At 31.2% G+C, this 26,609-nt stretch overlaps 1 protein-coding gene across 2 annotated transcripts in view; it reads right to left on the bottom strand.

Annotated features, from left to right (window-relative positions):
* Positions 1 to 26,609, bottom strand: part of LOC126920898 (class A basic helix-loop-helix protein 15-like) — a 262,862-nt gene that overhangs the window by 200,474 nt on the left and 35,779 nt on the right. Inside the window, exon 3 of one of the 2 annotated variants that reach the window (XM_050731876.1) lies at positions 20,858 to 20,898. The exons of the other annotated variant lie outside the window; for it this stretch is intronic. The gene's annotated coding sequence lies outside the window, so the exon portion shown is untranslated. The remainder of the gene's footprint in view (positions 1 to 20,857; positions 20,899 to 26,609) is intronic. 2 annotated transcript variants of the gene reach the window in all.

Raw genomic sequence — 26,609 nt, forward strand, 5'->3', positions numbered from 1 at the left:
TTATTCGCTTGAAAGGAAAAGAATCGATGATTGATGACTGTGGGTGAATATTTGTAACAGCCTACCGGGCACTTTCCCCTGGGAGAAGCGACGAATGATCCCGCGTTAAGAATTCGTTATTTGTGGAATCTTTTCCACTTTGATATTCATTCTCTAATTAAAACGGTACACGAGTGAGACAGGTGTGTTAATTAAGATATTTTCATTGGTATGCTCTCGAATTTTTCTTCGACATAAATCACTTTGGCTTTGGTAACCAAGTAATTGAGTTCCTTTAGTTTCGTTTTTCTTTGCGCTTTCTAGGGTAATGAAGTCGTTCTGATAATGTTGCAAGTTGCATGTTCTAAGCATGGAGAATGTTACGTGTAATTTTACTGCTTAATTAAATGGTTTTAAACGTATAACTTCATATTTCATGAAATTGCGCTTGCTTTAGAAAAATGACGTGTCAACTCTCTTCTTAGAGGTCGAAGCGGTAAAAATTTGCAAGACAAATCACACTCAATAGTACAACTAAGAACACTCGGGATATTGTACATTCTTCTTTCAAAAGTTATTAAATAAAGAAATATTACTCTCGTGTTGATAACTTAGTGCTGCACTTAGTTTATGACATATTTGGTACTTAAATGAGATTGGAATGCAGTAGGCACATGTGTATTTTACTTGTACTTCATTAATTAGTCGCAATATATCAAGACATTCATGAAAATTATATAGTCAAATGTAAATTGTTGACACAATATATGGGATAGTTGTATAACTCTTATAAATCATACGAGTTTTCCCAATGCAATTAAAATAAAATATTGGTGGAAGAAATGAGTAATGCAAAGAGCACTTATTTCATTTGTAGAGCCGTATACACTATTGCACGAAAGTATTCAAATGTTTGCTTATATTTGATAGAACACATTCTGATTTTCAACATCACGAATAAATTAAACTACAATAATTTTACTCTTCATAATTATCTTAGTTATACACGTATGATAGAATGATTATATCGGAATTAAATTACTGTTTTAAATACCAATAGACGATAATAAAACTGGTATTTGTAACTATCAAACCTTTCAGAACTATGTTATTAGTTGGCAAGCTCCTTATCCCCGAATTATTTATTTTCTGAATTATAAATTAAATGGAATTACTTTCTTTAAATTAATAGAATCCCTTCCGACGTTAGTGTAAATAATTATATTTAAATAATAAATGTATGTAGTACATATATCTGATAAATAGTAAAATATTTAATAATACATAGTAAATAACGAAACAAAAGTGGTTCTGGTCCTTTAATAAATAATTTAAACTTATACTCTTGCTCTTTGATACTATAAAAAGATACTACATATCCCTTAGAATTATTAACTGACTCTTAATTTGTACATTTTGTTCAAATTCAAATACTGTTACTAAAAATCGACCAAACTATTCCAAATACTTATGAATTGTGGTATATATACGTATATTGCTAGTATAAGACACTTGGGAATTCAGCAATTGCTTTATTTTTCTTTTTACATGCATCAAATCTTATTGAACATAAATCACTTTGGATTCGATAAGAAAGTAATTGCTCTGCTAGTTTCTCATGTTAGTTTCGTTATCCTTTGCCCTTTCTAGTAATAAAGTCGTTCAAATAATGTAGTAATTTTCGTGTTCGTTATTTCAAAATTTTCATAAATTTCATGTTACTTGTGAAGACAGTGGATAATTATACTTCGTAATGATATGTCTTCCGTTTGATTAAACCGTAGTTGATCGTTTCGCTGTGTTTGACATGTTGGTCACGAAACACGTGGGATACAGGTAATACCGAGAAAGGAGAATGTAGGAAGTTGAAAAAAGTAGTGCCACTATTAGCAAATATTTAAATATCCAGTGAGACGTGTGGTTAAACTGCAAAAATTTGTTACGAAACAAATGCAAATTGCAGGACGCTAAAACGTTCCCTTTTTTATGCGATTTGCCTTTTTATCTTTCTCTTGTTCGAAACTGGAATGCCACTAATAGACTGCTGATATTTATGCAAATTCATATGTTTATAAAGGCAAATAGAGAAAATTTTGTATATTTAATACACTTTTGCATATTACGCGTATTCTGTGCACTTTTTTTCACTTTGAAAGTTACCATAAATGCATAAACATCCGCAGTCTGGTCATTAATATTAATTAGACGTACGATACGATAGAAATAATAAATGTGATATGATACTATATTTACCATACTAATTCAGCATACCCAAAAAATGATAAATGTGGTCTACGTATGAATTAAAGTTGTTAGTGTAATTTTAAACGAAAGGGAGAGACAATTAGAAAAGTATAAAATATGTTTAAATGACGTATAACAGCCATAATGTGAAATGTCAATGTTATTAATTGTTCTTTCTAAAATATTTTTAAAAATTTTCCTTTTAATTTTTGTAAAAAAAAAACACAAGAATTTTGTTATTTAACATGTGCTTATCTTACTGAATCAAACGAAGAATTCCTTGAGTTAGAATGTTATAAATTTCTTATTTCTCTTCTCATAAAACTTTGCTTGTCTTATAAAAGAATAATATGTAATATTGTCTTGCCCGCAGCTAAAAACAGTAAAACTTTGCGATATAGCTAAAGTGCATGAAAGTAGTATTATTACATAAGATACCTAGATGCGTTTCATAATAATTATTACACGAAGAAATATTACACTTATATTGATAATTTAGTACTCTAATCATCTTATGACATATTTGATACTTAAATGAGTACTTTTGGAATTTAGTAAGGAATAAAATTAAAGAAGAGGAAGATCAATCTCTTAATAAAAAGCTCCATTTAAAATTTCAAAGCATCGAGGCTACTGCAGGAGTTTATGTACTATTATACTTTGTAGAAAGTTTGAATGCAATTTCATTGCTTTCGTGACGTTACAAAGTTTTATCCGGTAATATATTTGCGCCATCGTAGAAACGCTGGGAAATTCTCGTTTAAACGATCAAAGGAAATTCTTAAAGAGACGTAATTAGTTTGCAGGACGCAATATTAATTAGAGTTCTGGAACACGTTTGCAAGAAAAAAAGGAGCTTTATTAAATCCCGCTACTGCGTTTGTACTATTACTCTAATTTGAGTTAATAATCATGAGTTGTTAATTCTCTTTTTATTTTGAAATCTAACGTTTTTGTGCAATTTTATGGCTACCTCTTTCGTATGTACAGTTTAATCTTTTTCGATGTTCCCGTAGTTTGAAAGCTTTACCTTAATCCTCTTCTTGCTCTTTTTTAAGGAAACTGTCGACAGAAAATCAAGAAAATAGAGAAATGTTAGAGATCTCAAATACACAAGTTAGAACGAAAAGGATTTTTCAAATATCAAAGGGAAAAGTAATACAAATTGAAAAATGTCAAACTTAAGGAAAAATAACGATTAAAAGATTTGAAGCATCAAGATAAAAAAAGAAGCTAAAAATATGTCTGTCATTGAGAAAGGCGGACGTTAAAAAAATCACAAATTTAAAAAAGGAAATAGGAATGAAAAGAATACCAAATGTCGAACAATTACCGGTTTGTGACATAAATATTAGGCAATCGGTGGTTCGAACAGCTTATCAACGGCGTGTTATATCATACGACCAGCAATTACGAATGCGCCAGGTAGCATTCTTGCATTAAGGAACGGATCGTTGACCCCCGGCAGACAGACCGTCCAAAAATCGTCGGCCGGACGTGAAATTGTATTCAGAACCAGACACGGGAGCCTGCGTGGCTTACTAAATCAATGGCATCGAAATTCCACGGGAGAGGACCAGCAAAATTCTCGTGTGGCTCGGATCAAGTATCAACAATTCATTAAAAATAGCAATCGCGCCCCATTGTCTAGCCCATAGACATGAATCATATACATTACGAAGTTTATAAGCAACAGTTCCTGCCTATTAAGAGAAAAACTTTTAAGACATGAATGGAATTAGGATTATTCTGCAACGAAATCTTTTGGCGTCTTTTTTGGTTTTTCTAAATATCGTTCTAAATAGATCATTGGGGGAATTATTTGATTTTGAAGATCAAACTTTGATTTTGGAGATCATAAATTCTATATTGAATACAAAGCAAGTTATATATTAAGAGATAAATAATGATTGTTCCATTCTAGATGTTTAAAAAGTCAATGAGGATTGTTTGGTATTAAATGTCGTTTAAGCAATACTTTTATAAATACTTAGATAATTTTAAGACCAACTAAATTTTGTCGTAAACATTGTTTCAAAAGGAAGCTTGAGAATCTTCTACTGTGTTATCTTTAATTTATTTTGCTACGAGATGTTATCTTTCATATCCTGCCAATCTTATACATTGTAAATTGCAATGCACTTCATGAATTCGTATTACGTAGTTGGTAGTGTTACATAAATAAACTGAAAATATTCCTTCATTAAAATGCTTCCGATTATTATTTGATTATAAACTACAGATACGTTTCATTATCAAAAAATAGCGAATTTAATGGAAATTACTTTGCAAATTGTTTCTAAATACATTAGCGATATTCTGCTACTTAGGTGCCTGGGTCCTTTTGCAAAATAATCTATCAATGAAATAATAAGCTAAGAGTTGTAGGTTATAAATTTTTGTTTTACAATTTTACGTCGAATAGGTCAATCAAATATGTAACTTATAATTCATAAAATTTATTTGTGAATTTCAATTTATTATCGAACTTGTTATCATAATGCAAAAATATTTAATATATATAACAACTATAGTAACTTACAGATCGAGAATTTCGCTAATAATACTAGCTAGTATTATCAGTTACTAAACAGAAATACTTTTACGTTGCACGAATGAAATACCTATGTCACTTCTTGCTCCTGTAACCGAGATTTTGTAAATCTACCACCTGGTTCTATAAATTTCTGTCACCACAAGCTAATTATTTTGTAAAAGCTAATTTAACTTTGCCAAACCACCAAACAATACAACGTTTTACACTTTACACAGTCGATTGATATTCCTGGAACAAGTAACTGCACAACGAGTCCTTTAAACAGCTATTTCGATTCTGGAGATCTCTGAAACTCAATGTGAAAGCTACGAAACAGGAATTCGTTTTCTACACATTTTGTACATCGCGTACAAATCGACACATGTTTTTTCGCATCGTATATAGGTCCAACAGTGTTTTTTCTTTTTCTTTTTTATTTTCTTTTATTTTTGGTATAAAACGTTCGATACTCCTACAAATGCCTTGCGAGCCACCATTAAGCATTTCTAAGAGGAACTTTTTGTAGACCAGCAGAGAATTCCAGCTGTTCGCCTACCTTCGCGCAGATCATTGTTCTTATCCGCAAAAATGCTCACCGTGCTGCTAATGGAAGAATTACGTAAATGTCCGCGATCGAGATCGAGTTCCTTGTTCGTGCTATTCGAACAATCTGGAATTAATGAAAAAAGTTTGTTTTCAAGCGTTATGATATACAGTTTTCATGTACGTGCTTCGTCGATTAAAAGATACTATGCAAGTCATTAAATTCTAATCAAGATTGAAGGAACAGGTTAGTAAGCGATTAAGTGCAATGAAAATTCAAGTGATGAAAAATGTAATTGGTTGATATATGAATATTTCTGGTGTGTCTAGATTATGCAGAAAGGACGGGGAATTGGAACAAAGCATGTTTTAGTTAAACAGATATTTGTATATATTAATATACTTACTGTCACATGTTGTAAATTATTTTTATAGGAAATTTGGAATATTATGTAGATTAAAGTAATTTATTTTGGTCTACTTCTTTCTAAATTTATTATGTAAGTAGAAATGCACCTAACTAGTATTTATATAATATTTAGCGCAAGATACAGAGAACTGTAAAAAATATAAAACATACAAAAGATAGTATGAAAATATGTGCTTTAATTTGTTTGCAAAAATGATACTTAAGATGGTATTCTTGAAAATATATTTTAAACTGATTTCGCTAATTTAAAGATGTTATAATTTTTTAATCAAACACGTTAGGAAAAAATGTTTAAACCGATTCAATAAAATATTCGAATTAATTTAAACAAATTAGACTACGTAATATCGTCCCCTGTGAATCATCTTGTAGTAAAATACAATATTTCGCAATGCAATTTATAATATCTTTTTTATTAGATTCTTCATTGAATACTTCATAAAATTTATCATAATATTGAAAGAAAGAAAACTGTTACACACATAATCTGTTTAATTGTAAAGAACTTTTCCCGAGAAGGTTCTTTTCTATTAAACGTGCTACATAACAGTAACAAGTTACATATTTCTTAGCTCGTTGAATTATTCAGAATTACGTATTTCGAACCACTGTTGCAAATACATATTTCATCATATTAAATGTTACATTTCGAACAATTATCCAACTACAGCACTATAACACCATAACTCTTTCGAACAGCAATTACACACGTTACAGTTACCTCGCCAACTGTTTTACATTTTTTACATGTATACGAGGTGCTTATTCTTTTCTTTTTTTCTTCTCTTTTCGCAGAGCGCTACTGGTACGCACGGTAAATCCGTTATCCTAAAGCCAAGGTCCACGGTGAGTCATAAATTTGCACATAATTACACAGTATAACGAACAATACGCAAAGCCGTTGACCGGCCTAGCTTACGTTACATATTCATTTCCACGAAAATCACCGTCGAATTACGCCAACCACGCTCAATTAGCCTCCGTTTCGACTAATTATTTTCTCTGAAAGTCGAGTCGTTACGCGCCACAAGCGTGATAATAAAAGTTAACCCCTTTCCGTGTCGCAAACTCAATTATTTAACGTTATTATCGCGACACTGAATTCTCTCCTCGTGTTACGGTTCTGTTACGGATTTCGGTTAAATTAGTTTAATTGCAACGCCGTGAAACGAAGTTTCATTGAAAACTTACTCGACATTTTAATACAACGTTTGTAATAAGCATTTTACGATGTTGCTCTGCCATGCAAAATGTATTAAACATATAATTTTGGAGCGTTTGATATGCATTTTTAGTTTTAAAGGAAATAAATATATAATGTGCAATATATGTAATGTATAATATAATACGTAATACGTAGTAGCACTTGTTACTAATTTTCCAATCTTGTATCAATTTACATATTAATTGCAATTTATAGAATTTCTATCATTTATATTTTTAATAATTTCCTTTATATTATTTACACTCTCGTCCCGATATAAATTCAACAAGTAAATATAAGATTTCTTATTTTCTACAAATAAATAGTCACACATCCTTACGCGTCCTTGTTACTGTTCGCGTTATATATACTATTTATACCATACACGGTGTCCCAAACTTAAAACGTCAAGCTGCAAAAAAACCTAATTTAGAGACAGAAAGAAGAAAAAAAGAATGTTACATAAAGTTTGTCAATAAACGCTTTGTTACAGAGTAAACGATTATTGTATGTGTGAAACAGATAACGAGGCGTTCTTCATTGCAGCAGACAAAAGTTGACTGTATTATTGTGTCAGCGTAGTTGCACGTTTTTTTAAATCGTGTGGTAGCAATTCCGTGTCGTTAATAGTTATGATAATAATTGAATAAAAAATGATTACCTAGTATTTTTAATTCCTCATTTCAAAACGTCGTCCTTGCGCTCGGACACATGCTTCACATTGATAAACAATGAAAATAATAATATTACGCAGTTCCTGAAAATATCGTCGAGTTTCAAAACCTGCGTATTTTATTCGTTACACTATTTCTTCGTGCGAAACACATTTAAAAGATGGAAAGATCGTAGTGGACCAGCTGTTTAGCTTCCATGATTTTTTGCTTACTGGGAACTATAAAATTAAAGGTTTATTCTACAAAAGTGTGGTCCCATGACAAACTAGTGCAACGAATAAAAAATGCAGTTCCTGAAACTCAACGAAATTTTCAGAAACTGCGAAATATTATTATTTCCATTGTTCATCGATGTCAAGCTTGTACCCGAGCACAAGGACAACGTTTCGAAATAAAGAATTAAAAAATACTAGGTAATCATTTTTCATTCCATTATTATCATAACTATCAACGACAAGGAATTGCTACCACACGATAAGAAATATGTAACTACGCTGATACAAAAATACAGTCACCTTTTGTCCGTTGTAATGGAAAATACGTCGTTTATTGACAAACTTTACGTAACGTTTTTTCCTTTCTTTTCGCTTGCGGATTAAACCTCTGCAGTTTGGCGGTTTCAGTTTAGGACACCCTATGTAGACTATTGGCTAGCAGTGTTTACATACAAGCATTCTCTAAATGCACAGCGCATCTCAAGAAACCCGGAATGTAATTAAATATATTTATCGCTGTTTCCCATTGTGTACACTTTCAAAACTCCAATTTAAATTCCAATTAACAGCTGCAAGGCTTCCTGCCAGGCTTGACTATCCATTATAGCTGTACAACGTTTTCACCTGGTTCGCGGATCGTAAGCGTTCGTCGCAACTTTTCCAAACGAACGAAACGGCACGAAGGATTTCCATCAATCACGTCGTCGTCGGTATCGCTGCACGCGTTTTACGAGATGGAAAAACATGCCGAGTTTTCACTTTTCATCGGTGCTCGAGACACGAGAACGCGCAATTAACCGGCGACGAGTCTCGTAAATCATCGCGACAATTAAACAAGCGACGCTTACGCGAGCACCGTCCAATTAGCAACCAGTCGCAATTATCTTATACGTCCATGCTCATAGCGCGACGACTTCCCCATTCATAATTCTATTATTCCGATGAATCGTGAACGCGGTAAAATCGTGACGTGATTGGCACAGAACATTGAAAACAACGATCATATGGATGATATCGAATCATATTGATGTCACTGTCGCGTCATTTTTAGCTTTTATTACAGATAGCTTTTTGTTGTCTGTTGCCGTGACACGAGATAAATTGTATTCATAAAGTTGAGTTGAGGTTTCATTTGATTTTTCATGTAAGTCGATTGAGACGCTTTTAGTTGTAGTAAAATAAATTGCGTCGAAAGTTGTGGATGTAGTTACTTAATATCGACTTTATTTAACTTGAAAATTGTAACAGCTGCGAAATAACACACACACACACAGACACGCTTCGTATTTTTTCATATTTTCAGAATTTTGATACTACTATTAAATTAAGATATAAGTAATAATAATAATAATAATAATTAGATTGATAGAAGTAATACTAAATACATCAACGATATTACGAACATTTATATAATAATCACATTAATACGAATTTGATGTAGTCCTTATATATTAACCTAAACCAGAGAGATATTCTTTGAGTGAAGAAACACATATAGTAATAATAATAATTAATTCTAACCAGAGAGAAATCCTTTGAGTGAAGAAACGCAAATGATAATAATAATAAAAAGTTGATGATCATTGCTCGTTAATTCCGTTAAATTAGAAGAAAAAAGAGAAAAAAACAAATTGTATAATATTTCTGCAAGATTACTGAATTTAGGCTTCAATAGATATATTAGTGTTGATACAAAGATACATTGAAGACGTTTAAATTTTAAATATAACGTTAATTTCACTTAATATCTTCAAAACCTATTTAATAATATAAAATTAAAATATTTATAACTGGAATTCAATTTGCTACTTAAAGTAAACTTCAGTTTAGTTAATGAACGGATGTTCCTAAAAAGATCATTGTCGTTAGACATAAAAATTATAATGATTTTCTTAGTTATGAATATGAATATTAGTATTTATAACATTATTTTTCTAAGAGATAATAAATGTCCTGTTAAATTGTTATGCATGAGGTTTGGTTCATTATTTTGATTAAAATAATCTAATGTAACATAATAAGAATTTAATTAGAAAAACAATAGGTACAGCCTGTTTGATTTCTACAAATATATTAAATGAATTTGTTAAGATCTATTCCCTTTCGTTTGAATAAAAATTATGTTTTCAAATGTAATTTTCCTTCAATTTGATGATGGATTTCAGCAAACTAAAGGTCGAAATTATTATTTGATAAACGTAGTCAAAGTTATGAAAATGTTGATATTATGAAACTAAAATGTATATGTTAATGAAACATTAAAATGAATTTCTACAATTATTAGCTCGTCTTTGCTATATTGAAGAAAATTTCTATATTAGCGTTCCACTCCGCAAATTTCAACACCAACTATGTCAACAGTCCCGATTACCAGCGATCAATCTCGCATGCGTGTAACACATACATGCCCGATCAGCCATAATCAATCTCAAACACCATCAGTGTACATTCCAACCGCGAAACTTCGAAACCTCCAGGAATCTATACATCCTACGTAATTTCACAGAAAATCTACGAGCACTCCTTTTACAACGCGAATAGATCAACGCGACAAATAAAAACCACGCAAGTAAAAGGAAATTCACTGTTAAATACACCAACGCGATCTCTCTGATAAATGAATGACATTATTCCGTATCGTGTTATCATTTACTAAACCGCCTATTAAGGCAAGTATTTCCTAAAAGAAATCTAAAAAACGTAAAAATGATACGAGACCACCAGAAGCTCGTCTAACCGGTATCGGTTTACCATTAATCTAAGAAAACTTGACTATGTTACCGGAAAATAGGATTTTTTTTGTTCAAAACGCGTGGAAATTAGAAAGCAAAATGAGAGAAAATGAGAATGAAAAAGGAAGTCGAACACTTTCCCGAAAGAAACAGAGATAAAAAGCGAATCAACAGCCAGTTAATTGGCTAAACGATATTCAGCCCCAGAAATAGCAAGTCGGCCAACAATTTATTGCTGTCGATATTGTAACAGGCTTGGAAGATTGCCTCGATTTAACGGAAATACAGTTCGGCTTGGCGAATACGTGCCGCATTTACATAACAGCGCGCGCGTACGTTACGTTTGCGTGCAATTAACGTTGGCATCGATCAGTACCTGTAACCCGTGGCACGGGCTAATCCTCCGGGATGAATAGACGCAACTCCACTGGCCTCCATCGCGATGAAGCGCCCGTTACAAACGCGCGCCAACGTCATTAACGGTGAAACTACGGCGAGCGGTGATTATGGTGTTACGGTTTGGCATCCGGGTTTCACGACCAAACAACTTGCCCATTACATCCCCTTTTTCTTCTCTCTTTCTTGTCCAATCTTCTGTTACGTTTGTACAAACGGTTAGCGATATCCTTTGGAATTATCATTTGGAGTAGGTACATGAATCTTGTGTACCGAAGTTTACAGTTTTGTGGGTTGTTTTATTAACAGTTTATGAATGGTATTCTTTTTTTAATCGTTGAGTTGAAAGATTTACGCTTCATAGCATGTTCTTTGAATTTTATTAAATATTTTAGGAAATGTTAACATTTTAAAATATTAATTAAAATAAATAAATAAATAATTAATATAAATTGAAAAGAATTATTAAAGTTCTTAAAGGAGATAGAGAATTATTTTAAATAATTTTTCTTTTTTCGTAATCTTCGAATTGGATCTTCAACAGAAGATATCATAAATATTTGTTAGATGTATTTGTTAGATGTTAATGTTTCCTAAAAATATTTAATAAAATTGAAAAAACGTGCTATGAAGCGTAAAAGTAATAAAAAGTATAATATGACATTGTAATAATCAATCTTTTCAAAGTTCAAAGGAAAATTCGAAAATTTGTTGAAGATATATAACTAACAGTGCATTATTTAATAAATGGACACGAGTTATATGACATACATGGTAACAATTTTTTTAATATACGGAAAATATGCTACAAGATGAATATTTCATGTAGACGTGTTACTAACTTGAATTGTTTCATTGAAACTCTAGAAACATAGAAACACATTTTAAATGATTTCTATAGAATTATATTGACGATTCACTCTCCAAGAGTCAAGCACGCGGGATCAACTTCTCACGATCAAAATTTACAATCCAGAATGTGTGAACTGTTTCACGGTCGCATTCCAATCGTTCTGGGAACCTCGTTTCTTATAGTTCGAAGAAGTATTAGGAAAGAGATATAGACACTGCAAAACAATCCTAAGAATATTCCAATACATATCGATTAATTTGCAAACATTCGTACAGTATAAACGAATTATTTACATCAACAAGATTTAAATTCTGTACATTTCGTTATTGTTGCTAAACAGTTTTATGCATAAAACATTCAAACGTTAAAAATCAATTAACAGTTTACAATGATAGAAATTTTAGTATTATCGAGTATTATTAAACTCTATTGGTTAATTTTTGCTAAATTCCAATTTATTGAAAAACATATCTCTTAACTTGTCAAATTCATCTATTTATCTTCAACTTGAGCGTGAGAGAATCTCTGTTCTTCTCAAGATTCTGTTGTGATCCAATGTTGCATTAATGATAACAACAATGCCTGAGCGTATAAATATTAATGCCACAATCGCGTTTATAAATCAAGTGAAACCAGAGATCTAACACCTGGAAACTCGGGTGCCTGTCAGTTCCCATGGAATTAAAGTCTTCGTACCGACAACGAAATATGTATATACATATATACATATATACATATGTGTATATGTATATATTATTATCCCATTATTATCGCTATACGACGATCATTTTCCTCGAGGCTGAAAGTTTCGAACAAGGGAACAAAAAAGAATCAGATTAACTACTAAACGTGCCGTTTAAAGGATAATTGAGCGGAACATTTTCCCGTTCCAACTTTCTCCGCGTGTTTACGTATATTTTTTCCCCCGAATCCTCCCTGCACATCATCCTAACGTTTACAGCAATGGACGATAAAGATCGTATACGTAGGTACGATTCGCTCGATCGTAAACTCGCGTAGTAAATTTGTTTCGTTCGACTTTCAATCCGCGCCAGTTGAATTTTATCTTTCATCTTTACGATGCTACATATTTTCCTAACACTTTGCGCGACGTTACCGAAAGAGATAGAAGATAGAGAAAGGGATATATTTCGGATTCAGATAGAAGATACGAACGCGTTTCTTAAATATCATGCATTTCTGTGCAATACAAGCTTTCTTATTCATTGAGCCAATTGGAACCTTCGTATGGAGATTATTTTTCAACACAACTGGACATTCGGTGTAAATTATCAAACAAATTACATACAATTACGGTACATTGTTAACTATAATTTTTAATATATCAGACATTGTTAACGCATCGTAAATTATAATACATTATTTTCCTATATTATTAGATTATAAATTCTAAGGAACGAATAAGTAAGGTTATATTGTTTAAACTCGAATCAATAACAATTAGCTTTTGTTTCGCCGTTCCAGAAATTATTTTATGCTCGTAAAATATAGATTTATCATGTGAATTACAAGTGCGGGCAAAATATCCATACATTTAATTTATAGCGTATGAATATAATTTTTAACGATGGCTATGCTCGTTAAAAAAATTTATTAATGCTGAAAATCCACGATATTTGTGTAGAGTTTCAGAGTTTCGATATATAAATTTTACCATTTACATAATTCATAAATTTCTCTATATTCCTATGTGAAATTTCTATATTTATTATATGAAAATATTTATTATATTTATTATATAATAAAAATAAACTGATACAAGCAAGCAAAATTTTTAATCATTTTATGTTAAAAATGATCAAAAAATTTGCTTCGACGGCAAAATTCAGTGACTGTTAAATACAGTAATTATATCAATATCTAACACCTAAAATATTTCCGCGTTAGAAATTTCAAAAACTGCTCCATCTTTTTATAACGCTCCGTATAAACAACAATTTAACAAATGAAATAACATAATGTCAGATAAAAAAGAATGAAAAATTGATAAGTACTTATGCAGATGACCTACCCTAAAGTATAATTTTATGAACCTTCGTATTTTTTACTATCACAATCATATTGTAAAATTATAGTCCTCTTCCACGCCGTTTACCTTTTAAACATCCTTTGATCCATCAGTCTACTACATTTCGTTAAAGGGATTAATATTCCACAAAATTTACAAATATATGCTTGTAATCCTCTTCATGAGAAATCTTCCATGTACATGGTATCTCGTGAGTAATTCACCGGCAAGAAACTCATTAATTTACACGGTTGGAGAGATTTCACGTTTAATGGAGTAAAAACATCGAGAACGGGAATCACAGAGAAACGAATAGTGCCTCGTTTTTGTTTGGTGCGTGGCGCGATAATGTTGGATGGTCGGGAACACGATCGCTAATGACGAGCAATCATTTATGGTGAACCACAATGTACGACTTCGCCGTGTCTGCTGTAACGACGAAAGTCATCGACACCGCTAAAGCGCGTGTTACCATAAATTTAAGGAATCCTTAACATCGAGGAACACGATGTATTTTCTTCAATGTTTCTTACGTATATTTTGTATCGTTTAGGTTTTTTGCTGCAGAAGATCTTATACTTTGCTGATTCATGCTATGATAACGATGTATTCATTTTATACCTCGAAATATTTTTACGATATATAAATAAATAATAGTTGGCGCTTCTTTGATTTATGTAACACTTTTTTTACATTCATGAATTATCTTTAATGAATAATAATCTCTTTTCAATATATAAAATACCTATGAGCGTTTTATATACGAGCTTATTATATCTTATAATATTTTCTTCTATGAGTTATATCGTATGTTTTAAATTTAGTGGCAAAGTAACGAATTACTAGCTTTCTCTTTTCAATGTACGGATTAGAATACCAAATACTGGCAAACTAATCAAAAACGAAAGTAATTTATTCGTTTCATAAAATAAATAACTCAAGATCATAGAGGATATTAAGTAATCTGGGAAATATAAATATACTGAATGGTATAAGTGAAATTTCAAATAAATAAAATTCCCTTATTTATATTTATACGTCTAATTTGACTCTACACAAACGTAAATTGCGTTTAAAGTAAAAAAAAGTGGTAGATGTTAGGTACTTTTATTAGATACGAGCAGATCTCGACATAATTGGCTCTGAATGCTCATTGACGTTCGCGAGTTACGGTGAGAAAATTCGTATCGATCTATCGACACAATTCAGGGTACGAAGGACAGGAAAGTAATTCCTAATGAAAGGTTTCGTATCGAGCTTCGGATTCGCACGCTCTATACGATGGACTCTTCCGAGCAATTAACGACCGACAACGCGAAACGACTCTGATTAATGTAATTTCGTAACGATCGATGTTCGGTCAGACGACGAGCTGATCTCTCATGTCTAACGTAGCAAAAAGTCTCGTTATTGGCTCGCGTTTCGAAATGGATTCTGCGTATACAGGGTGGTCCTTTATGGCTATCATTTAAGACGTTAGGTTGGTTAAAACATCTAACACACTTCAGATAGAGAAACTGCTGATTTGACTAGCTGATCGATTTGATCTTGTGAAACGATGTTGTTGCGTAATAAATTTCGTTTACAGATAAATTATATTCATAGGTAGAACTTATTTTCGAACGAAAATTTTTTAGGTAAAAATCATCTCAATATGAGAAATGAAAATGCAAGAATTTTTCTGTACGAAAGTCGTCTGATATTGCGAATGAAACTTAACGGGGATCTTTTAACTGTTATTCGTTATTACATACAAACATTTCGATATTAATATAATTTTTTTGAGAGGAAATATATACTTTATATATTTTTTATTGTCATTTTAAGATAAATTCAAGAATGTGGAAGAATGTATAAGATATCCTTATACTGCTATGTTAATAAGTTCTTTGAGATCTTCGACCACGTTTTTTGCGTAGAAATATATGGAAAATTATTTCCGATATACGAAGGTTAAACATTTATATGTATTGGAGAAATTTTGCAACAGGTATCTGTATTCAGTATTCGTATTCAGTAAGATAAATAATATGATTGAAATAAAAATAATTTTTTTTAACAATTATTTGTTATTTTTATCTAGTCTGCAAAATATGTATTTCGAAAGTTACATGATAAATATTTTTGTAAACTGTAGGTTTCAGAAGTTAATATTTTTTTTCTAGAAATATTAGTTTTGAATAATTTAAAAAACAATGTATTTTTGAAACATGAAAATGTATCATTTTCGAAAAGATAAAAATGATAAATATTCATTGAAAATTCATTTTTTACGATATCTATTTCCGTAACGTTAAAAAGCATACTCATCGCTCAGCATGAAATATAGTTCTTTAAGATCGACATTGATAAAAAGTTGATGATTGAAGAAGTTATGAAACATTAAACATGCTTCTTGTACCTCATTCCATGTGGTAAGAATATTCCGTGTTCTCTATGTTTTTTTGTTTTTTATATTCAACAGTGTAATTTTAGAAATTGAAGGGAAATTATATAAGCGTTACCAAAGTTGTATAATAAATATACCAAGAATTATAAATGACAAGGATAATTAGAATTGTCTACTGCATAATATAAGAATGTTTGGCGTGACATTTTCTCAATATTGTATCAATCTTCATTAGCCTACGTAGGTCAATATAATTTTATTTTATGATTTAATGACAAAAATGTACATTTTGTGCAAATCAAACTTAATTGAATATTACCGTGAATTTGTAATCTTCTAACGTCACTTTGACGATGCAGTTTTTTTTAGCTAAATTATGCCGCCCATTCACATGCATATACATATACATATACATATATGTCCAGGGACCAAGACGTACTATACGATATAAAAGTCAGGACTAAATAAAGAAATAAATATATTTGTGACCTGCTTAGTTTAAGTATATAAATTAATTTCTTCGATAAAAATTAATAAGTTTATTTTTATTTCTTTCATAAATCATAAATATTAAAAAGAACCACAAATTTTTGAACTATAATATACATCTCCTTGATATAAGTTAAAGATTGATCAAGCGTATTCTTCATATCATTTCTAATAATTTAATGGTAAGAAGAAATAAATGTCTACCTTCTTTCTTCTAAATATAGGGAAGCTTTTATTTAGAAACAATCTGAATTTTGAAAAAATTAAACTATAATTAGTCCAAAGGATACTCAAAATCGTGAATTCTTAATCCAAAAGAATCACAAAATATTTTTTGGTGAACACTACGGTTATATTCAGACAATTAAATATTCAGTTGCAATTAAAGGGTTTGCAGCGATAAAGAGATAACTCCAATGTGTAAATTGTATTTATTAGAAAAGAAAGTAAGTTATAGATTTCACATTGAAAAGTGCAAAGGTTTACTACTACGAATATTAGTGGACTATGAATTTTTAGCACGTTTGTAAAAGCAATTTGATTTTAATTGATTTTAAGTTGGTTTCTGTTGGTTTACTTGAACTACTGGGAAGTGATGTAGCCTCCTCATATTGTAGCAACTCAATTCAATTATCTTTTTAAATACTTATTCTTAATGTATATTTTTTTTTTTCAATGAAAATATTCTGTTTTATATGCATTGATTATTTGATTATTATTAGATTACGGATTTTCATACGAATTCATATTTTTATTAATATAAATAGCAAAATGAAACCTAAATTCTTACCTAGATTCTTACTAAATATTATAATAATTATTTCACTCTGGATATTTTATATATTTTCATATAGGTATCGTGTGCATTACGTGCAGATAATATACAGAACTTTATAAACTATACATACATACAAATCCGTAGTGTAGTCATAACAAAAAAAGGTCGCTACTCGATCAATTAAGTATTCATTTTAGTTTGTATTTACTAAAAAACAATTTTCATCACACATGTTCATATTCTACATTGACAAAACAATACAGATAAACTGGTAGGTTAAAAGATTATATTATATCTACTAGCATTAAAGTAGATCACCCTGTATACCGTACACATGTTCGCGAAACAGATGCGTTGACATGAATTGAAAGCGTCGCGTGACGGCCCCGATTTCTGCAATTAAAAGACAAAACCGTACGACTAATCTGCTCTTCGAATGATCGTGGGATCGCGACGATAATCTGTGCGATACGCGGAACGCGACAGATAAGCGACTTCTATTTGCTTTGGACGCTGTAATTACCGATCTAGAACGTCACTAGATTTCGATTTACGGGACTGTCCCACAAGACAACGAGAAATCGAAACACGCTGCCGGTCGTTCGACTGAACGACAACATGCGATCGCACCATTCTCGCTATTAACTTTATCTTTCGAATCGCTGCTCTGTTCTTTAACCATTGCTTGTGTTATTTCGCTGCTTTGTTGTGGTCTAAATTGATTCTCGGAAAATATCTTTGCTCTTCCGGTATGTTCGTGTTTCTGGAGCGTTAGTGGACAATGTTGAAGTGTTGAATCAGAGACCCTGGATACTCTTGCACGTTACTTTTTAATTTTTCGATATGTTTGTGTCGATATATTTCTAATTTATCGATTAAGCATATTAGTGAATCGGTAAGTTACAAGTTATAGATTACAGACTCTTTTATAATTTCATAATTTTACACCAAATAGGATAATCAACTCTCTTATAACTTGTGAAATTCATTTATAGAGCTTCACTTGTTTCATTGCTAAATTTGTTGCTATTATACGAGAAAACTTGTTAACGCTGATATTTTCTAAAACTGCATTTATTTTTATCCACCAGGAGATGGTTCATTTAACAGTTCACTGATTCTTTCCACTGCTTCGTTTCGTTGTTCAAATTCACGTTCAGATAATTCGGATATTCGCAATATTCATGTTATTCGAATACTTTTTTATTTCTCTCAAAAACAAAATTACCCCAATTGCTTGATATTCATACTCAAAATTAAATACTTAAAATTCATATATACTTCTGAATCGTACCTCAACATTAACCGACGAGCGATCAATCAATTCCGAATTAATAATTCTAAAAATTAATAATTCTATCTGTCACTTTTTCACGCGATATCTCCCCGAATCCATTCTTCCACCACCCCAGCTTTCGTTTCCATCCATGCGTTCCCTCATTTCGTATTCAACAAGTCGGCACTTTCGTTTCGAATTTTTTCCATAAGCCGTGCACCACTATTTCACGTCTATCAGCAACGCGACTTTCACAGACACGTGCGCGATATCTCATTGCACAAGTGCGGCTGCAGGCTCCGCGGATAATCGATTCCGGATTCCGGTCCTTCGAGTCGATCCTGAGGCAATACACAGCTTCGAGAGGCGATCAAATGGACCTGTCCCTCCGTGAAATTGTCTCGAATTAACGGCGACTTTTCGGCGTGCAGTTGGTAAACGATCATCGATCGAAGGCTTGTGGCAACGTCGTTTAACGACGCTTAACCGATGTTTACAATCGACTCGTGACTTTGCTTTCGCGGGGCGAATAAGTCAATCGAGATGATTTCGCGAGTAATTCGACCAACTTACGATTACTCGTACCGTTGCACGCCATTTATTTTCATTCTGGCTTACGTGTACACGTTCGTGGGATCTCGCAAACCGCGACCGCGTGATTATCGGTCGTGAATTGACTCGTGATCATGATGTATACGAGCTCGGGAAGGTATTAGAGCAGTTGCAGACACCCCTTATGAATATGTTACGTATATTACGAAACATTTTGAATTTTCATTAGCACCGGAAAAAATTTAAAGATATCTAGAATTAGGCAGTTAACGTCAAAGTCACGTTATATAAAACATCGATCATTTTATGTGATAAATGGCTCCATTTTAATATTCTTCGGGTAGATAATAGCTGTGAATATTAATTGAGAGAATTTAACAATTTTTCCGAATAAGCTGTCACGGTACTGTCATAAATGAAGAGACTATACGCGATACTCATAATATTTAGCATTCATGAATTTTTATTGAAATTAGAACAGTATGATGGAAAAGATTTATGATGAAATATATATTAAAAGTTCTATGAGAAATATTTGATTCGAAAGTTTGATTTATTAGCGTAGATCGAGTATACTACGAAATGATACATTCATCGAGTGAATCAACGACAAAACATAATTTATTGTTTGACTTGGATTTTGAATTCAGTTTTTAATTAATATATGAAAATATAAACACTTACGAAACGTAGTTGAAATTTCACTTTAATACTGTGAAATTAGGACACTTGGACTATATTACGTACTACATGCGCTCACGGATATTGTATAAGAAAATAATTTAGTATACATAAGAGGTGCAAAAGTAATATATTGACATAGTTAAGGCAATTTAATTAGAATGAAATGAAACGAAACGAATGTGTTATAATTCAACTATTTCTCGTTTGTGAATCAATTTCGTAAAAAAAAATTATTCAAAATTTCCAAATTACATAACTCATTTCTAAAAATCATTATTCTCGCCGTTAATTCACATTTGGCCCATTAAAATGCTTAATTATTAAAATAATTGCCTTGCCAATGCGTGCGAATGAAATTAATGAACGGTCACAAAATTTATAACTCCAATACAAATTTGGTTAAACTGGAACCAAAAGTTGAACTTCAACCACGTTTTTTCAGTTCACACTACAACGTTTGTTTCCAATTCAATGTCAGCTATTATCTCACGCGACAAACGACATGTGGCATAAAATTTACGAGTTTATCAAACAAGCGCTACAGTGTTAAACATCAATACAATTAATATGCAAAACTTACGACGTTCTATACTTAATAGTCTTCTGTCTTTTTACATTCACGTGAACGTGTCTGGCAAACATTGTGAAACAAAATGTGCGCGCGTAAGCATATGTTTAAATTTTACGTTTTAATGTTCGTAAAAGAGAAAATTATCGAACATAGTCGAATAAATGAGATGCAAATTAGCAGCAACAAGCAAATATCGAGCACAACTTTACGTAAGACGTACTTGTTCACAAAAGCGAACATGAAGCATCCATTACGTCAAAGAATGTTAAATATTTTCACTCACTAAAGGAGATTATCAGCGTCTGTCACACTAGCTCCTACTTCCTACAACAAATAGTGACAATTTGTATAAGTGTTGGTTATTTAATATATACATATATATTTATATATCATAGAATCCATATATATAGCTTAAATATTAAGATTTATTAGATAAATATTACTATTATACAAATATGGCATAATTCATATAAGAGAAAGAAACAGGGAATTTCTAAATAGAAAAATTTATTATATCCAGTAAATTGCTAATTAATTGCTTTAACGTAACGTAAATAAATATTTTTCACATATAAACAGTTATTTATGTTCAGTTTACAATAATTTTCTTCATAAACCTATCTCCTGTTCTTTTTTTTTTAATATAGAAATACAAATAAACGAAAATGCAAATAAACGTACAAAATATTCAAAGTCTAGTACTCGTTATAATATTCGGTGCATGAAGCAAATGCTTTCATTTGTTTAGTTGCCTTCGTAAGAACATGAATATGCATAAACTTCCATAGTGTATTAATAAACGAATATTGGGTGGCTGTCGTTTCTCCAGCAGTTTCTCTTCTTTTTTTTCTTTTTGCTATTTGAGTTTATCGATGAACGGTGATTTTATGCGCAGCGAGCATGTAATCTGTACGAGAAGGATTTCGCCGCGGAGCACAATGTGACAATTCAGGAGAAAAATCAAAATTCGCGGGCCACGTTCGCAGATCACGTTCGTACGTTCGCAGGCAACGTTCGCACGTTTACAGGTCACGTTCGCACGTTTGCAGGCACGTTTTCATGTTCTTACGTTTTACAGTGCGGCATTTGAATGAGGATTCAGGATAAAGATAAAAAAAAAAATGCATATAACGTGCAGTTTTCCTGAAACTTGATAACAGGGTATCAGACGTAAGAGACTATTCATCAAATCTTTGTTAGTATTTTCCTCACTCTCTGACTCAGTTTAAATATCATGAATATTTATTTCTTTGTCCAATCACACATGGTGACGTTTAAGTAAATGTAGTGCCGATTCCGGAAACGATCTTGTCATTTTTTCGTAAGTGTTATGCGGAAATCATTTATCCTTCCGTCCATTTCGTCACATATTGTGCTGACATCTAGTAAAGAACGGAGAATTTTTGTAATCTTTAAATTTTTCTCGGAACAAGTATAATCAGAGATTCATTTGTCCATTAAGTTTGACAAAAAGATTAGGTTTGACAAAAAAGAAAAAAAAAAGAAATAAAGAACATCCAGTATAGCAATTTGTAGCAGAAAGAAGTTTCAGCAATGAACGATCAAAATAACAGGATAGTTTGAACCGCCCTTGTTACATTACTCGTTGAAGAAAGAAAGAAATTTTTCGATTATAAACTAGAATTATACGTATCTTTGTACAAATTCTCCACATTTAAGGTGTAACAAACACTATTTAACAACAATTAAAGTACAAAGAGGTATAATGATTGAATGAACTAATTTTCAAGTTATTAGATTTTGACGTACAGATGATTTTTATTTAACAATTTTGGGGGAAATTATCGTTTACGTTTATATAATTTGCTTGCAAACTGATAATATCATCGAATAATAAGATTAAAATAGAACAATGACTATTTCGATTTTTGTCCACTGCACGCTGCAATGTGCGACGGTGTACAAGGAAAAACGCAAAACGCTTTCACCTGGCTCGTCCTTGAACGTTCCCGCGCTACGGTACGATACAGCAGCAGCAGCCAAGGAAACTCCGGAAATTCAACACCGTCGGCGATCGGACGTTTTAATTAATCATTATCGGATAACGGCCAACGAATGCTGAATTCGATACGAAAGCTTAACGACCCGTACCCACTCGACTCCACCGGATTGAGATGTTCAACTTGAGGACGGAAACCGATATACGCGATCGTTTCATAACCCTTTACCTTCTAACGTTTAATGGTATTCGTGATTATAATTGAAATGTAAAAAATACGAGTTGCATTTTAAGACGACATATGAAAAGTGTGATAAGCACATTTTTGTTAATTCTTAACTGCAATTTAATTAATATTAGTTACACAAACATATATGTATATAGATGTTAATAACATGTTACTAATATGTTTTCATGTTTAAGAGCAATTTATTTTAAATTATTTTTATCCATTTGTGGTTTACAAAATTATCTCAAGCAAAATAGAGGATGATGGTTTTGAACCGTAGATGTTAAATTTATGGTTTCAACATCTTTCACAGCAATCATTCTTCTTATTCGCGATAGTTAATAATAGGATTCTGACATTTTTATTATACATCTTTCTAACATTGTCTATACGTAACTTATAATGACAAAATTTCAGCATATTCAGAAGAGTATGTCTTACCTACTTTCCAAATGATTATAACTTGTTGCCTCTATTATCTTTTTCATAATGAGAAAAAGAAATTATCACGATTCAAAAATTGAATGAATAATTTTTTGTTAGCTTTTTTATCCATTTACAAGGTAACAATGTTATTATAAATGTTTTTAGCATATGTGTGCAATATGCTTAGTAATTCGATAAAATGAATTTATGATGTAACCGAATGGAGATTGGCACGTGTCCAGTGAATCGACAGGCCAACTTGCTGCTCGTAAATTTCGCTATAAAATACTATTGATACTCGATGAAAAAGATATACCATTGTTTCATTAAGGAATTACAAAGGTGGCCTTCATACCAATACCAAGACCACTTCAACCAACAAGATATCGACCTTCTGCCTTGATAATCAAATAATAGTCGCTTGATATTGTTTTCTGAAACGTTTACAGCTTGCAATAAAGTGTTTCCAACCTTAGTGGTCGCTTGATTTCATCGTATTAGAAAAATAAGAATGACAGAAATGTGATGGTATCTTGGACACAGTAAACATAATTAAATGAGTATCTAAGTTGTATTTACAATATTCTAATTTTTAATTAATATGCAAATAATTAACTATCGTCCCCATTTCGTAATTTATAATTTAATATAAAAGGTTAATCCCTGTATTTCAAAAAGCAAGGCTTTTATTCAATGATTTTACATTGAAATTTTTATGTAAGAGAAATTATTATTAAAACACACACTGAATGTTTATGATCGAAGCCTAGTTTTCTAAGGAAATTTCTCTTTATAGAATTTCTTTCTATAGTCTTTTATTACAGTTGAACTTTAATATTTTTACATGAAACGTTATTTTGTCGGTATAGTCGTCTTATTAAAATAGAGAAACTTGTTAATTTTGAGCATAGTGTTTACTAAAATAGATTCATAATAAAGTGTTCGAAATATAATACAAATTAATTTGCTTGATAATACACATGGCTAATTAGTGTCAACAAATCTAAATATCCATCGTTGTATAACATTGACTTATGATACAATCTATATAATTTTTATGGACAAAAATGTCTTTATATTTACTATTCGGATTTGGACAAGGAGAATTCAATAAAACTTTGAAAGATTGTACTTGTTTTCATGTGATCAAACACAGGATGAGTACACAGCTGTTGTGTATTAACAAGTGCACAATGAGCAAGGTCGTTTCTTGCGTATGTCGATCGATGAGTCTCGATTTTTCTTGCTTCCTATCAATGGTATGGAAAAAGGTACAGTGGCCTTGTGAACTGAACAAGTAACGCAGTTACATCGTTGAAGGTTGATTCTTTTTTGTTCATTTTGAAGATAATCTTTAGAACACTTGCAGATCATTTTTCCCACTTCCTCGTGGAATAAAGAAACAAAGATGTTAATACTGCCATGATTGTCTTAGTGACGTTGTCTTAACCTTCAATCAGTTCAATTAACAAACTTTATTGCAGAGAATGTCGTTCTATCCAAAATGTTATTTCGATTGAAGAATTCGTTTTGTGCTAAAATTGTTATGTTCCCGTATGTGATGTGCATACAATTTCATATTTTTATGAGTAAATACAATTTTTATTTTTAAATAATACAAGAAATGAAATCTAAGTAAAATTTTCAATATAGCACTTTAATTTCGATATCTTAGATATTTTTGCATAAGTATTAGTAGTAGTCTAATTGTTACAATGAAATATATACTGAAGCCTTAAATTTGGAGTAAACAGTAAATATCGAACAAGATCGTCGTAGAAAGAAAAGTTTATTCTATTAAAATTAGGTAATAAATAGTATGTTGTACATAAATTTATTATTTTTGTTTATGTATATGATCGTTTTATTTTTATACATTTATATTATACTACATGTATATAATATATAAATTGTTATAATCCTTGTTTCTACTTTCTTTTATAACCTCTGGTAATGTTTTTAAGTTTTGGGAAACAAGCATGCGAATGGTGTCAATCAAGATAACACATCTGTTTACATGATTATTTATTCAGTTTGTATTGTCACTTTGTCAAAGTAGAACTATGGAGTGACATTACAAAAAAAATCAAGGTGACCTTTTGAAACAGTTAGATAAGCCTAGACTGTCATAGCAATTTTTCTATTCAACCTGTTCTACATGTATGCGACACATTTGTTAGTACAATCGATAGCAATATTTCAGATAATGATGTTAACTGTCTCACGTTCGATGTCTTTTTATCAATTCGTGCAAGTATAATATTGATAACGTTATTAATAAATCGCTATCAATTATTTAAAATTAACTGATAACGTACATGTATAGTCAACTATGTTTATCGCATGAATTTAAAAATAATACCATTGGATGTATCGTTAATAACCTAGTCAATATAATATATTATCTACTTTTTAAGTATAATTTTTAACGTTCAATGTTATTTAATGATCTATAAAACTGTTTCACATTTTACACTCAATATTTCTTTATCCTCTTCCAATTTAAATGTTAATTACAAACCAATAATTATTAATGTCGGAAATATCATTCTTGACATTATCTAATTATAATAATGAATAAATAATGAATTATTGTCGTATTGTGACATACAAAAACGTAATTTCGAAACAAAATATCGAAGTTGAATGTAATCATGAATTATAAAATTTCGGTTATTTCTTCATAATAATATTAACGCAATAACAAGCTCGAATGCTTCTTAAATCAAACTGACGCTCAACTAATATGTTGATTCAAGATAACATGTTAATTAGTATCGATCGTATCGTTTTACATTCTTCTTTTGGTTAATGATGACGGCCAATATATTGTGTGTGCGTGAGAAAAAGTTTGCAAGATCTTTATTTTTCATAATTATCTACTAAATATATATACAGAACAGTTTGATACGTTAAAAGGCCATAATATATACCCAAATATATGCATAATGATAGTGTATCTACGTAATAAACTTTTTTCAGTCATTGATATTGTAATGTATCCGCGATATTTTAAATAAATTATTTTGTATATTTTTTTTAGTAATTACAAAATATTCTTTATAATATAATTAATAACACTTCACCATACTTCGAAATTTATGGTTGCATTATATCTTTTCAATTTATCGCAATCACATTTGAAAAATGTGAGACAAAAACGAGATAAGATAAATCATTTCTGTTGATTTTTTAATTTCAATGCCATCTAGTGGCTAACGGTGTACTATAATATATGATATAGTGAAAAAGGGAAAATAACCTGTCAAGTTCACAAACATAAATTTAGAAAAGACAGGCAGATGGTAAATAGCTAATATTTTGTCAATGAGTAATTAAGCAAGTAAAGTAACAATTAATATTTATGTAATATGTTAATCAATATTTTTAATGGGTTCGAAAGACAGGCAAAAACACATA

The sequence above is a fragment of the Bombus affinis genome, chromosome 1 (genome assembly GCF_024516045.1).
Source record: "Bombus affinis isolate iyBomAffi1 chromosome 1, iyBomAffi1.2, whole genome shotgun sequence".
Taxonomy (NCBI): Eukaryota; Metazoa; Arthropoda; class Insecta; order Hymenoptera; family Apidae; genus Bombus; species Bombus affinis.